This window comes from Bombina bombina, chromosome 6, assembly GCF_027579735.1.
Source record: "Bombina bombina isolate aBomBom1 chromosome 6, aBomBom1.pri, whole genome shotgun sequence".
Lineage (NCBI taxonomy): Eukaryota > Metazoa > Chordata > Amphibia > Anura > Bombinatoridae > Bombina > Bombina bombina.
This window is the reverse complement of record NC_069504.1, coordinates 14,486,792-14,501,020: the sequence shown is the minus strand read 5'-3', so window position 1 is coordinate 14,501,020 and position 14,229 is coordinate 14,486,792. Positions and strand designations below refer to the sequence as shown.

General features: G+C 43.9%; 1 protein-coding gene across 1 annotated transcript in view; it reads right to left on the bottom strand.

Annotated features, from left to right (window-relative positions):
- The window catches only part of LOC128662718 (protein DENND6B-like), a 574,365-nt gene that overhangs the window by 272,206 nt on the left and 287,930 nt on the right, over positions 1 to 14,229 (bottom strand). The window lies entirely within an intron of this gene.

Below are 14,229 nucleotides of genomic sequence, written 5' to 3'. Positions count from 1 at the left end.
TTACTAGGTAGAATAGTTATTAGTTATTAACTATTTACTAACTACCTAGCTAAAATAAATACAAATTTACCTGTAAAATAAAACCTAACCTGTCTTACACTAACACTTAACCTGGTCAGCAGGAGGCGGCAAAGAGCACCACAGCAAAGCTGTTAAATAGCTCCTCCCTTCCCTCCCACTCCAGTCATTCGACTGAAGTTAAGGATAGAAAGGAAAAACCAAGGTGCAGAGGTGTCTGAAGTTTATAATAACCAACAACCTGTCTTACAAGAACAGGGCGGGCCGTGGACTCATTGTGTCAAAAAAGAAATACATTTATCAGGTAAGCATAATTTTTCTTTTCTTTTTTATGACAAGATGAGTCCACGGATCATCTTAATTACTAATGGGATTCAATACTCAAGCTAGAGTACACAGATGATACGGGAGGGACAAGACAGGGAACCTTAACGGAAGGCACCACTGCTTGAAGAACCTTTCGCCCAAAAGCGGCCTCATCCGAAGCAAAAAAATGTCAAATTTGTAAAAGTTTGAAAAAGTGTGAAGAGAGGACCAAGTTGCAGCCTTGCAAATCTGTTCCACAGAATCTTCATGCTTGACTGTCCATGAGGAAGCAACAGCCCTTGTGGAATGAGCCGTAACTCTCTCAGGAGGCTGCTGATCAGCAGTCTCATATGCAAAACTTATGATACTTTTCAGACAAAAAGGAAGAGAAGTAGCCATAGCTTTCTGTCCCTTACATTTTCCTGAGAAAATCGCAAACAAAGAAGAAGATGAAAGTCCTTAGTCACCTGCAGGTAAAAGTTTAAAGCACGAACCACGTCCAAATTGCGCAGACGCCGTTCCTTCTGAGAGGAAGGATTAGGACACAAGGAAGGAACAACAAACTCCTGATTAAAGTTCTGATCAGAAACAACCTTAGGAAAAATCCTAATTTAGTACGTAAAACTACCTTATCCGAATAAAAACTAAGGTAAGGTAATTCATACTACAATGCCGAGAGCTCTGACACTCTGCGAGCAGAAGAAATAGCAACAAGAAATACAACTTTCCAAGATAACAACTTAATATCGAAAGAAATGCATAGACTCAAACAGAGCCCCTTGAAGAACATTGAGAACCAAATTAAGACTCTATGGAGGAGAAACTGGCTTGAACACAGGCCTCATCCTGACCAAGGCCTGACAAAAAGATTGCACATCTGGAACATCTGCCAGGCATCTATGCAACAAAATAGATAAGGCAGAAATTTGACCCTTTAGGGAACTAGTCCAAACCCTCTTGGAGAAAGGACAAGATTCTAGGAATCCTAACTCTACTCTAGCCCTTAGATTCACATCAATATAGGTATATATGGCAAATTCTATGGTAAATCTTTCTAGATACAGGTTTACGAGCCTGGATCATGGTCTCTATGACCGAGTCTGAAACACCCCGCTTGGATAAAATTAATCGTTCAATCTCCAAGCAGTCAGCTTCAGATAAACTAGATTTGGGAGAAGGAAGGGCCCTTGGATTAGAAGGTCCTTCCTCAACGGAAGTCTCCAAGGCGGCAGAAATGACATGTCTACCAGATCCAATTCTGTCTGACCCCCTTTAAGAATCAGGCTGAAAAATACTTCCGGATGGAGTTCCCACTCCCCCGGATGAAAAGTCTGCCTGCTCAGGAAGTTCGCCACCCAGTTGTCCACCCCTGGGATGTGGATCGCCGACAGACACCAATAGTGGGATTCCGCCCACTGAATAATTTTGGATACCTCTGTCATCGCTAAGGAACTCCTCATTCCTCCCTGATGAATGATGTAAACCACTGAAGTTATGTTGTCCGACTGGAACCTGATGAACTGGGCCAAAGCTAACTGTGGCCAGGCCAGAAGAGCATTGAAGATCGCTCTCAGTTCCAGAATGTTTATAGGTAGAACAAACTCTGACTGAGTCCAAACTCTCTGAGCCCTTAAGGAACCCCAGACTGCTCCCCCTCCAAGAAGGATGGCGTCTGTTGTCGCAATCACCCAGAATGGACTGCGAAAGCAAGTTCCCCAGGAGAGATGATCCTGAGACAATCCCCATTGAAGAGAATCCCTTGTCTCCTGCTCCAGAAATATTTGAGGAGACAAATCTGCATAATCTCCGTTCCATTGCCTGAGCATGTTTAACTGCAGAGGTCTGAGATGGAACCGAGCTAATGGGATGATCTCCATTACCGCCACCATCAGTACGATTATCTCCATGCACTGGGCCACTGATGGTCGAGGAGTGGACTGAACGGCTAGACAAGTATCTAAAATCCTTAATTTCCTGACTTCTGTAAGAGATATCTTCATTGATAGGGAATCTATTATGGTTCCCAGGAAAGATACCCTTATATTACGGACTAAGGAACTCTTTTCCAAATTTACCTTCCATCCGAGAGATTACATGAAAGATAACAGCATATCCATGTGGGATCTTGCCTGTTGTAAGGATGGAGCCTGGACTAGGATGTCATCCAGATAAGGCGCCACTGCAATGCCCCGTAACCGAATCACCGCCAACAGCAAACCCAGAACCTTTGAAAAAATCCTGGGAGCTGTGGCCAGACCAAAGGGCAGAGCCACGAATTGGAAGTGTTTGTCTAGAAAGGCAAACCTTAAAAACCTGTGATAATCCCTGTGAATGTGAACATGCAAGTACGCGTCCTATAAATCCACCTTTGTCACAAATTGACCCTCTTGGACCAAAGGGAGAATGGAACGGATAGTTTTTTTTTTTTTCAAAACAAGCTTTATTGGAAAGCAACAGCGATACAATTTAGTGAATGACACACAAATCAGGGATAAAAATTACAAGATACGGTCCTTATCATCAAGGTTATACTTTAAATGATCTCTCTTTCAGGGTGACCCCCCTGTACCACGGACCATCCTACTTGGGGTTATTGTCCAGGAACGGATAGTTTTTATCTTAAAGGACGGTACTCTTAGGAATTTGTTTAGACTCTTGAGATCTAAAATAGTCCTGAAAGTTCCCTCTTTTTTTGGAACTACGAACAGATTGGAATAAAATCCCAGACCCTGTTCCTGAATCGGAACAGAAACTATCACTCCCAGGTCGCAGAGGTCTTCTACACAGTGTAAGAACGCCTCTCTCTTTGTCTGGTCTACAGATAATCTTGAAGCAGGAACCTGCCTCTGGGATGAAAGCTTTTGAACTCTAGTTTGTATCCCTGAGACACTATTTCTAGTGCCCAGGGATCCTGAACATCTCGATGAATGAAGAAGGAAAGTCTGCCCCTACAAGATCGGGTCCCGGATCGGGGCCGACCCATCAATTGTTTTCACTTATTCCAATACAGATTGGGTCTCCACGAAGGTTTAGACTGATCCTGCTTTTGATTGTGTCAGGGTTTGTTCCCTGTTTTGTTTGCCATGTGCTGCTGGCAGCCATTTTACTCACCTCTCTTGCTGACTAAGGTGCATTGTGGGGGATGCTGCTCATTTCCTGCACTTCCTTTTATGGCCAGTCTGGTGTGCATCATCTGTGTGAGACAGGATGCAGTCTCAGAATTGTGATGTCATCACTTTTTTAAAGGGCCTCTGTTCAGTATGCTTTGCCTTTGCGTTGTCTCAGACCTGTTTGTGATAGTTCCTGTGTATTACCTGGCTGTCTGACGTCCTTCCTGGTTCCTGATCCCTGGCTTGTTCCTGACTCTGCTGTTTTCCTTGTTCCTGATTCCGGCTAGTCTGACTATTCGCTTTGGCTCCTGACTCGGCTTGTCTCACTACCAGCTCTGGTTTTGTCTCCTGGCTTGTTATTTGACTAGTGGACTTTTTATTATTTTTTTGTTATTAATAAAGGTGTGATTATTTTTGCACTTCTCGTCTCAGTCTGATTCCTGGCACCCTGACATTACGCAAAGGCCATGAATCCTGATCGTGCTAATAATCCACCTTTACCTGCCATCATTTCCAGGATGGATGAACAGGATCACCGCTTGTATCAATTTGCACTAGCCCTGCAAACCCTGCTGACTCACACTGCACAGTTGGACCAAAGTGTCCCACAAGTTATGGCTGCTCTTGTTTCCGATGCTGCAGCTAGTCCTACCAGGAGCATGTCCGGTTCTGCACCTCTACCTCAGCGATATGGAGGTGATCCTATTCAGTGCAGAGGGTTTTTGAACCAGGTGGGGATTTACTTTGAGATGTTACCTCAGACGTTTCCCTCTGACAGAGCTAAGGTGATATTTCTCATCTCGTTACTCTCTGACACAGCTCTTGCCTGGGCTAATCCCTTGTGGGAGACTAATAAACCTGTGATTTCAAATTACCCTGAATTTGTGGCCTCCTTTCGAAGGGTATTTGATGTTCCGGCTTGCTCCTCCTCTGCTGCTAAACGACTCATGTCCATTCAGCAAGGTACAAGATCTGTTGCTCAGTATGCTATTGAGTTCCGTACGCTTGCCACAGAGGTTGGTTAGAACAATGAAGCCCTTGTTGCCGCATTCTTTCATGGGCTCTCTGATGCGATTAAAGACGAAGTTGCTGCCAGAGATTTACCAGAGGATCTCGAGGCATTGGTGTCTTTTTTGATCCTAATTGACATCAGACTCGGAGAGAGCGCTTGCGGAAGCCTCCTGTTCCGTTGTCCCCTACGTGTTCATTCCCACCCATGCCTTCCTCTCCTCCCATGCCTCCTGGTCCCGAGTCACCAGGTACTGCTGAGCCGATGCAGTTGGGATTCACGCGTCTCTCCGCGGCCTTTAGGAGGAGGGAGGGGCTCTGCCTCTATTGTGGGTTACAGGGCCACCTTTTGAAGTCTTGTCCTACACAGCCGGGAAACGCTCACACCTAAGGTCCTGTTGGGGGCAGACCTTGGGTGGTTTATCTTCGTCCCCAGAACTGCTTAAGGAGAAACCTTTGGTCACGGTTGTCCTTTCCTGGGTGGACTCCTCCATAGTCACCCAGGCTCTTGTTGACTCCGGTGCTGTGGGCTATTTCATTGACAGTGCTTTTGTATCAAAGCACTCCATTCCTGTTTTGCCTCGGCCCATTCTACTTGCTATTGAGGCCATTGATGGCAGGCCCCTTCAGCCCGCACTCGTTACTCACGAAACTGCTCTGTTGTCCATGGCTGTTGGGGCTCTCTATTTTAAAACCCTCCAGTTCCAGGTGATAAACTCTCTGCATTTTCCGGTTGTTCTGGGTTATCCCTGGCTCCAAAAGCACAATCCCAGTCTCGACTGGCGCAGGTCCGAAATTTTGTCATGGTCCCCGCAATGTATTTCCACTTGTCTTCGTAAATCAGTTAAAGTCTTGTGCACTTCTTCAGTATCTCAATTGCCAGAGACGTTTTTGACAAGTGCGTGCCGGTACGTTGCTTTCTTACCGGTCTTACGACTGTGCCATAGACCTGCAACCCGGAGCTATTCCTCCTCTGGGCCGGGTTTACCCTCTGTCTGTTGCAGAGAATTGTGCTATGGAGGAGTATGTTGCCGATGCTCTGTCGCGGGGGATCATCCGCAAATCCTGCTCTCCTGCAGGGGCTGGCTTCTTCTTTGTGAAGAAAAAGGGTGGCGAGTTAAGACCATGCATCGATTATAGGGGTCTTAATCATCTTACCATTAAGAATGCTTACCCTATTCCGCTCATTACAGAACTCTTTGACCCCCTCAAGGGAGCTACGGTCTTTACTAAACTTGATTTGAGAGGAGCGTACAATCTCGTTAGGATCAAGGAGGGCCACGAACGGAAAACAGCGTTTAACACCAGGAGCGGGCATTATGAGTATCTTGTAATGCCCTTTGACCTATGTAATGCTCCTGCTGTTTTCCAGAAAATTATTAATGATGTCCTACGAGATATGTTGCAACAGTGTGTTGTGGTGTACTTAGACGACATCCTCATACACTCACCCACACTTGAGGCTCATCGTTCTGATGTTACACGGGTTCTTCAGAGACTACGTGAGAACGGCCTGTTTTGTAAACCCGAGAAATATGAGTTCCATCAGACTCAAGTAACCTTCCTAGGTTATGTTATCTACGTTGCAGGGTTCTCCAGTGGCCTCGCCCAGTTGGTCTTCGGTCTAGTCAACGTTTTTTGGGGTTCGCCAATTACTACAGAAAGTTTATTAAAAACTTTTCTTCCTTGGTCAAACCTATCACAGACATGACCCGTAAAGAGAATGATCCACTCCATTGGTCACCTACTGCCATTAAGGCCTTTGATAGTCTTAAGACTGCCTTTGCTGCCGCTCCAGTTCTGGCTCATCCTAACCCTGTCCTGCCTTTCGTTCTTGAGGTCGATGCGTCTGAGACTGGAGTAGGTGCCCTCTTGTCTCAACGTCCTATGCCTGACGGTTCCTTGCATCCGTGTGGTTTCTTCTCTAAGAAATTGTCTCCAGCGGAGTGCAATTATGAAATTGGCGACAGGGAATTACTGGCCATAATTTTGGCACTCAAGGAATGGAGGCATCTACTCGAGGGTACTAGCGCCGTGCCAGTGCTCATTCTTACTGACCACAATAATTTAACTTATCTATCTGAAGCAAAAAGTTTGTCGCCCCGACAGGCCAGATGGGCGTTATTTTTGTCTCTGTTTAATTATGTGGTCTCCTACCTGCCTGGTAGTAAGAATGTTAGGGCTGATGCCCTCTCTTGACAATTTTCGCCTCTGTCCAAGGAGGAGTCTGTACCTACTCCTGTTATACCTCCTAACCATATTTTAGCTACCATACGTACTAATTTGACTTCTCCCATGGGGGAGGAGATCCTGGCTGCACAAACCAATGCACCTCCTGAGAAACCTAGTGGTAAGTGTTTTGTTCCTGAGAATCTTCGAACTAAACTTTTGCACACTTACCACTATCCTAAAGCAGCAGGTCACCCAGGCAAGAACCAAATGATTTGGTCTGTCACTCGACAATTCTGGTGGCCAGGTCTTCATTCTGATGTTGCTGCGTATGTTGCCTCCTGCTCAGTTTGTGCACAGAATAAGACTCCTCGACGTCTTCCTGTGGGTCTTCTTCAACCTATTGCTAATGGTGAGCGTCCTTGGACACATCTTTCCATGGACTTCATTGTCGAGCTCCCTGTTTCCAATGGCAATACTGTTATCCTTATGGTGGTTGACCATTTTTCTAAAATGTCATATTGCATTCCCTTGATGAAGTTGCCTACCGCTCAGGAGTTTGCATCAATTTTTGCCCGGGAGATCTTCCGTTTACATGGGTTACCAAAGGAGATAGTGTCAGACCGGGGTAGCCAGTTTGTCTCCAGATTTTGGCATTCCTTTTGTGCTCAAATAGGGATCCAGATTTCCTTCTCCTCGGCATATCACCCTCAATCCAATGGGGCTGCGTAACGGTCTAATCAAGCTCTGGAACAGTTCCTCTGTTGTTATGTCTCAGATCACCACAATAATTGGTCTGAACTTTTACCTTGGGCAGAGTTTGCTCGTAATAGTGCTATTAATGCTTCCTCCAAGTTATCCCCGTTCATGGTGCCAAAAGTTCCAGGCTGATTGTTGGCGTCTGCCCGCGCCTTCCTACCAGGTTGGTGAGAGAGTTTGGCTGTCCTCCCGCAACTTGAACCTTCGTGTGCCTTCCAATAAACTGGCTCCCCGTTATGTTGGTCCTTTTCGAATACTCCGACTGGTCAATCCTGTGGCCTACGCTCTTGACCTTCCTCCTGCAATGCGCATCTCCAATGTTTTTCATGTCTCCCTCTTGAAACCATTGGTTTGTAATCGGTTTACCACTGTGTTGCCTCGTCCCCGTCCTATCTTTGTTGACAACCATGAGGAGTATGAGGTCAGCAGCATTATTGACTCTCGTATGTCCAGGGGCCGTGTACAGTATTTGGTTCACTGGAGGGGCTACGGTCTGGAGGAGCGTTCTTGGGTTCCCTTCTCTGATGTTCATGCTCCCGCCCTCCTCCATGCCTTCCATGCCAGTTTCCCCAATAAGCCTTTTGTCCTCCCGCGGGGAGGGGTCATTTTGTCCTCCCGCGGGGAGGGTACTGTCAGGGTTTTTTTTGCCATGTGCTGCTGGCAGCCATTTTACTCACCTCTCTTGCTGACTAAGGTGCATTGTGGGGGATGCTGCACTTCCTTTTATGGCCAGACTGGTGTGCATTATCTGTGTGAGACAGGATGCAGTCTCAAAATTGTGATGTCATCACTTATTATTTAAAGGGCCTCTGTTCAGTATGCTTTGCCTTGTCTCAGACCTGTTTGAGAGTTTGAGAGTTCCTGTGTATTACCTGGCTGTCTGACATCCTTCCTGATTCCTGATCACTGGCTTGTTCCTGACTCTGCTGTTTTCCTTGTTCCTGATTCCGGCTCGTCTGACTATTTGCTTTGGCTCCTGACTCTGCTTGTCTGACTACCAGCTCTGGTTTTGTCTCCTGTGATTATTTTTGCACTTCTCGTCTCAGTCTGATTCCTGGCACCCTGACAGATTGTTTCTCTTATCCTGAGGGAGAAGATGATCCCGTAATATCAGAGATCATTTCCATCAAGCCAGGTCCATACAAGGTCTTCCCCTTGTAAGGAATCGCTAAAAGCTTAGACTTAGAGGATAAATCCGCAGACCAAGGATTTATAATAGTTATTTTGGCTAAGGTGGAAAACAGGTCCGTCCACCTTGGGGACTGATGGCCAAGCTTCCTTAACAGAGTCGGCTATGGAAAACATCCTTTTAACTATAGGAGATGGAGAAAAAGGTATACCCGGTCTCTCCCACTCCTTAGCAATGATCCCAGAAGCTAGGTCTGGTACCAGAAAAACGTCTATCGAGGAAGGTACCTCAAAACACTTGTTCAGCTTACTGGACTTCTTGGGGTTAACAACAACCGTGGAGTCACTGTCATCCAATGTAGCTAAAACCTCCTTAAGCAACAGACTGAGGTGTTCTAGCTTAAACCTGAAGGATACCACTTCAGTATCAGCAAGAGGTATTACACTGTCAGAATCTGAAATCTCACCTTCAGATGCTACTACGTTATCCTCCTCCCCAGACTTCTGTGAGGGGACATCTGAGATAGCAACAACTGCGTCAAAAATCTAGCTTACTAAATGTCTGATCTTCCTCTTACGCTTCCCCTGCAACATTGGGAAAACAGAAAATGCATCTGAAACTGCAGAAGACATGAGAGAAGCAATGTCTTTCAAAGTAACTCCAGCGGGAGCTAGAGAGGAAGCACAGGGCACTGCATGTGAGGTCGGTAAAATATGGGATGCATGAGGAGAAAGCATATATTGCGGCATATATTGAACATTGTCATTGCAATCCTGAAAAGCATCCTCTTTAGAAAATGCTGGCTCAGGAAAGAGTATATCCCTGCAGCTTAAAGTTCTCTCACATGAGTAACAGAAAGGGATTGGTGGTTCCACAATGGCATTAAAACATAAGGAGCATGTGACACCTTCCATAGTAATACCCATAAAACAATTTGACACAGAAAATATTTTAATAAATAAATATAAATTTGTAAACACGTTACTGTCCCTTTAATTAATAAACCGTAACTTTTTATTTTTTATTGAAGTCACATAGAATAGAGACGTTTAACCTACTAAAAAAGTTATGCAGACAACTGTAGACCTCAGCAACAACTTGCTGAGGTGCCTGTCTCCTCTAATTAGGAGCCAAAAGATTAACACAGCTCTGATGTAAAAGCGATCCGGAGTGCACAGGCAGTTCAATTAGTGATGTAGAAGACCATTAGCAATGTCGGTCTCCACAAACAAACAGGCCACTGTGCGTAGTATGTTCAATAGCTCCTCCCTTAACAGAGGAGAGAGCGGAGAAAAGGCCGCGCAAATACTTGCTGCGTCTTGAAGGACCTCCCATCGTGGGCGTGTCGCTAAGGAATCTCCCGGTCGTTTATACAAGTTATAAAACCGGTGGGAGATGTGGAACCACCGCCATAATAAAAACCGGCCCCAGTACCTGCATTTGAACTGTCAAACTGTCCCCTATGCCCTTAGGAGAGTCTATGTACCATATATTATGAGGTCTGTCCCACATAATAAAGCACCCAACCTTTTTCTGAGATTAACGCTTGTCTCCCCAGAATTAAAGTTAGCACTTACCCCAGTGCCTGCATCTGAGCTGTCAAACTGTCCCCTATGCCCTTAGGAGAGTATATGTACCAAATAATTATGAGGTCTGTCCCATATAATAAAGTGCCCAACCTTTTTCTAAAATTAATACTCGTCTCCCCAGAATTAAAGTTAGCACTTGCCTCATGTGCTGCCTGACAGCAAGGCAGTATCCAGGTTTGAGAGGTCCTATCCCTCACATGGACCTGTGAAATTCCTGAATAAAAATCTCTTTTCAGCATTAGGGCAGGTTTTCAGCATTAGGGCAGCATCAATATATGGGAGGTGCAGTGAGAATTATGTCCCACAAGTTCCCATTGCTCTAAAGCCACCACTGCTCTACTGAAGAGACTGACATGGACTACGACTACACCCTAGTACAAAGCAGCACAATCTTGTACTACTTTTCTAACACCTAACTTTACCACATCCTATCACTAACGTAGGCAAAAATAATGACTGGAGTGGGAGGGAAGGGAGGAGCTATTTAACAGCTTTGCTGTGGTGCTCTTTGCCACCTCCTGCTGACCAGGAGGTGAATATCCCATTAGTATTTAAGATGATCCGTGGACTCATCATGTCATAAAAAAGAAAAGGACTTTTTGAACGCTGCTTTTTCACTCATAACGCAAAACTCATAATCTAGCCGTTAAGTAGTAATTACAAATAACAGAAAATGTTATAATATCTCAAACAGGTTTCTCAGGGTCTCACTTTTTGGCTTCTCACTCCCATTTATACATGTTCCCTTTATGTGACTGTAAAGATGATCAAGACACCAGAGTTAGATTGGTTTCTGGCTGGTATACTAACAGATTGGGATGAAAGTTCATTGAATATCTGAGACTCTAAGGTGTTGGAAAGTATGTCAAATTGTACTAAACCCTCTCTGTAGATTTTAATACCTTTATATCTGCTGCATATGTCCCAGATTATACACTCCTTAGATCCCCAGGTATTTAATCATGATCACTACACATAGCTTGGTCCTAAGGTCCCCAGGTATTTAATCATGATCACTACACATAGCTTGGTCCTTAGATCCCCAGGTATTTAATCATGATTACTACACATAGCTTGGTCCTAAGGTCCCCAGGTATTTAATCATGATCACTACACATAGCTTGGTCCTTAGATCCCCAGGTATTTAATCATGATCACTACACATAGCTTGGTCCTTAGATCCCCAGGTATTTAATCATGATCACTACACATAGCTTGGTCCTAAGGTCCCCAGGTATTTAATCATGATCACTACACATAGCTTGGTCCTAAGGTCCCCAGGTATTTAATCATGATCAAAACACATAGCTTGGTCCTAAGGTCCCCAAGTATTTAATCATGATCACTACACATAGCTTGGTCCTAAGGTCCCCAGGTATTTAATCATGATCACTACACATAGCTTGGTCCTAAGGTCCCCAGGTATTTAATCATGATCACTACACATAGCTTGGTCCTAAGGTCCCCAGGTATTTAATCATGATCACTACACATAGCTTGGTCCTAAGGTCCCCAGGTATTTAATCATGATCACTACACATAGCTTGGTCCTAAAGTCCTCAGGTATTTAATCATGATCACTACACATAGCTTGGTCCTTAGATCCCCAGGTATTTAATCATGATCACTACACATAGCTTGGTCCTAAGGTCCCGAGGTATTTAATCATGATCATTACACATAGCTTGGTCCTAAGGTCCCCAGGTATTTAATCATGATCACTACACATAGCTTGGTCCTAAGGTCCCCAGGTATTTAATCATGATCACTACACATAGCTTGGTCCCTTAGATCCCCAGGTATTTAATCATGATCACTACACATAGCTTGGTCCTAAGGTCCCCAGGTATTTAATCATGATCACAACACATAGCTGGGTCCTAAGGTCCCCAGGTATTTAATCATGATCAATACACATAGCTTGGTCCTAAGGCCCCAGGTATTTAATCATGATCACTACACATAGTTTGGTCCTAAGGTCCCCAGGTATTTAATCATGATCACTACACATAGCTTGGTCCTAATGTCCCCAGGTATTTAATCATGATCACTACACATAGCTTGGTCCTAAGGTCCCCAAGTATTTAATCATGAAAACTACACATAGCTTGGTCCTAAGGTCCCCAGGTATTTAATCATGATCACTACACATAGCTTGGTCCTAAGGTCCCCACGTATTTAATCATGATCACTACACATAGCTTGGTCCTTAGATCCCCAGGTATTTAATTATGATCACTACACATAGCTTGGTCCTAAGGTCCCCAGGTATTTAATCATGATCACTACACATAGCTTAGTCCTAAGGTCCCCAGGTATTTAATCATGATCACTACACATAGCTTGGTCCTAAGGTCCCCAGGTATTTAATCATGATCACTACACATAGCTTGGTCCTTAGATCCCCAGGTATTTAATCATGATCACTACACATAGCTTGGTCCTTAGATCCCCAGGTATTTAATCATGATCACTACACATAGCTAGGTCCTAAGGTCCCCAAGTATTTAATCATGATCACTACACATAGCTTGGTCCTAAGGTCCCCAGGTATTTAATCATGATCACTACACATAGCTTGGTCCTAAGGTCCCAGGTATTTAATCATGATCACTACACATAGCTTGGTCCTAAGGTCCCCAGGTTTCACACATGCTCTTCTTATTTGTAAAACAGACTGTACCCTCTGCTCTATCCAAATGAAGAATTTTCAGGCACTATTCTTCCTCTCTTTCTTATACATTTGTTTATCTACCTAAATATGCTATACCGCTATGAGAGTGTAGAACCAAATTTACTTGTAAGTTTTACCATAAATATTATATTGTTTTCTTGTTTCTTGAAATGCACATATGTATAAAACATTGGAAATGTACCGAAAATATTGTAAACTCAAAGGGCCATTAAACCCAAAAATTTTCTTTAATAATTCAGATCGAGAATACAATTTTAAACAACATTCCAATTTACTTCTATTATCTAATTTGCTGAAATCTTTATATATCCTTTGTTAAAGAAATAGCCATGCACATTGGCGAGCCAATCACAGGAGGCATCTATGTGCAGCCACCAATCAGAAGCTACTGAGCCTATCTAGATATGCTTTTCAGGAAAGAATATCAAGAGAACGAAGCAAATTAGATAATAGAAGTAAATTAGAAAGTTGTTTAAAATGGTATACTCTATCTAAATCATGAAAGAAAAAATGTAGGTTTAATGTCCCTTTAATTGACAGATGTACTGTGCATTGCAAAAATATCAGTAAAGAAAAAAACCGTAATAGTGTCTGACAATTCTAATCAGTGGAAGGTACAGCCTGTTTTACAAATGAGAAGTTTTGTCCCATGGGGTGGGTACACGCCAGACAGATAGAGTATCACTGAGGAAGTTTTCCACTAGCAGAGATATTTAATAATGATCACTACACACAACACAGTTCCCTAGGCATTTAATCATGGTCACTATACATAGCTCGGTTCTCAGATCCCCAGGTATTTTATCATGGTCACTACACATCGCTCAGTTACCAGATCCCCAGGTAGTTTATCACGGTCACTATACATAGCTCAGTTCTCAGATCCCCAGGTATTTTATCATGGTCACTACACATCGCTCAGTTACCAGATCCCCAGGTATTTTATCACGGTCACTATACATAGCTCAGTTCTCAGATCCCCAGGTATTTTATCATGGTCACTACACATCGCTCAGTTACCAGATCCCCAGGTAGTTTATCACGGTCACTATACATAGCTCAGTTCTCAGATCCCCAGGTATTTTATCATGGTCACTACACATAGCTCGGTTCTCAGATCCCCAGGTATTTTATCATGGTCACTACACATAGCTCGGTTCTCAGATCCCCAGGTATTTTATCATGGTCACTACACATAGCTCGGTTCTCAGATCCCCAGGTATTTTATCATGGTCACTATACATAGCTCGGTTCTCAGATCCCCAGGTATTTTAACGTTGCACATAGGTTGGCAGCCCCTGATTCTTTATTTCTATAAGTGGGTTTTTTTGCTATGGAAAGGGTGTTTCTCATTGGGCCATCTAGCATGCAGATTTGTTCAAAGGGAGTTAAGGGTCTTGTTAAGTGATGTTTATATGGTGATGAATGCATAAAATGGTGTAGTTG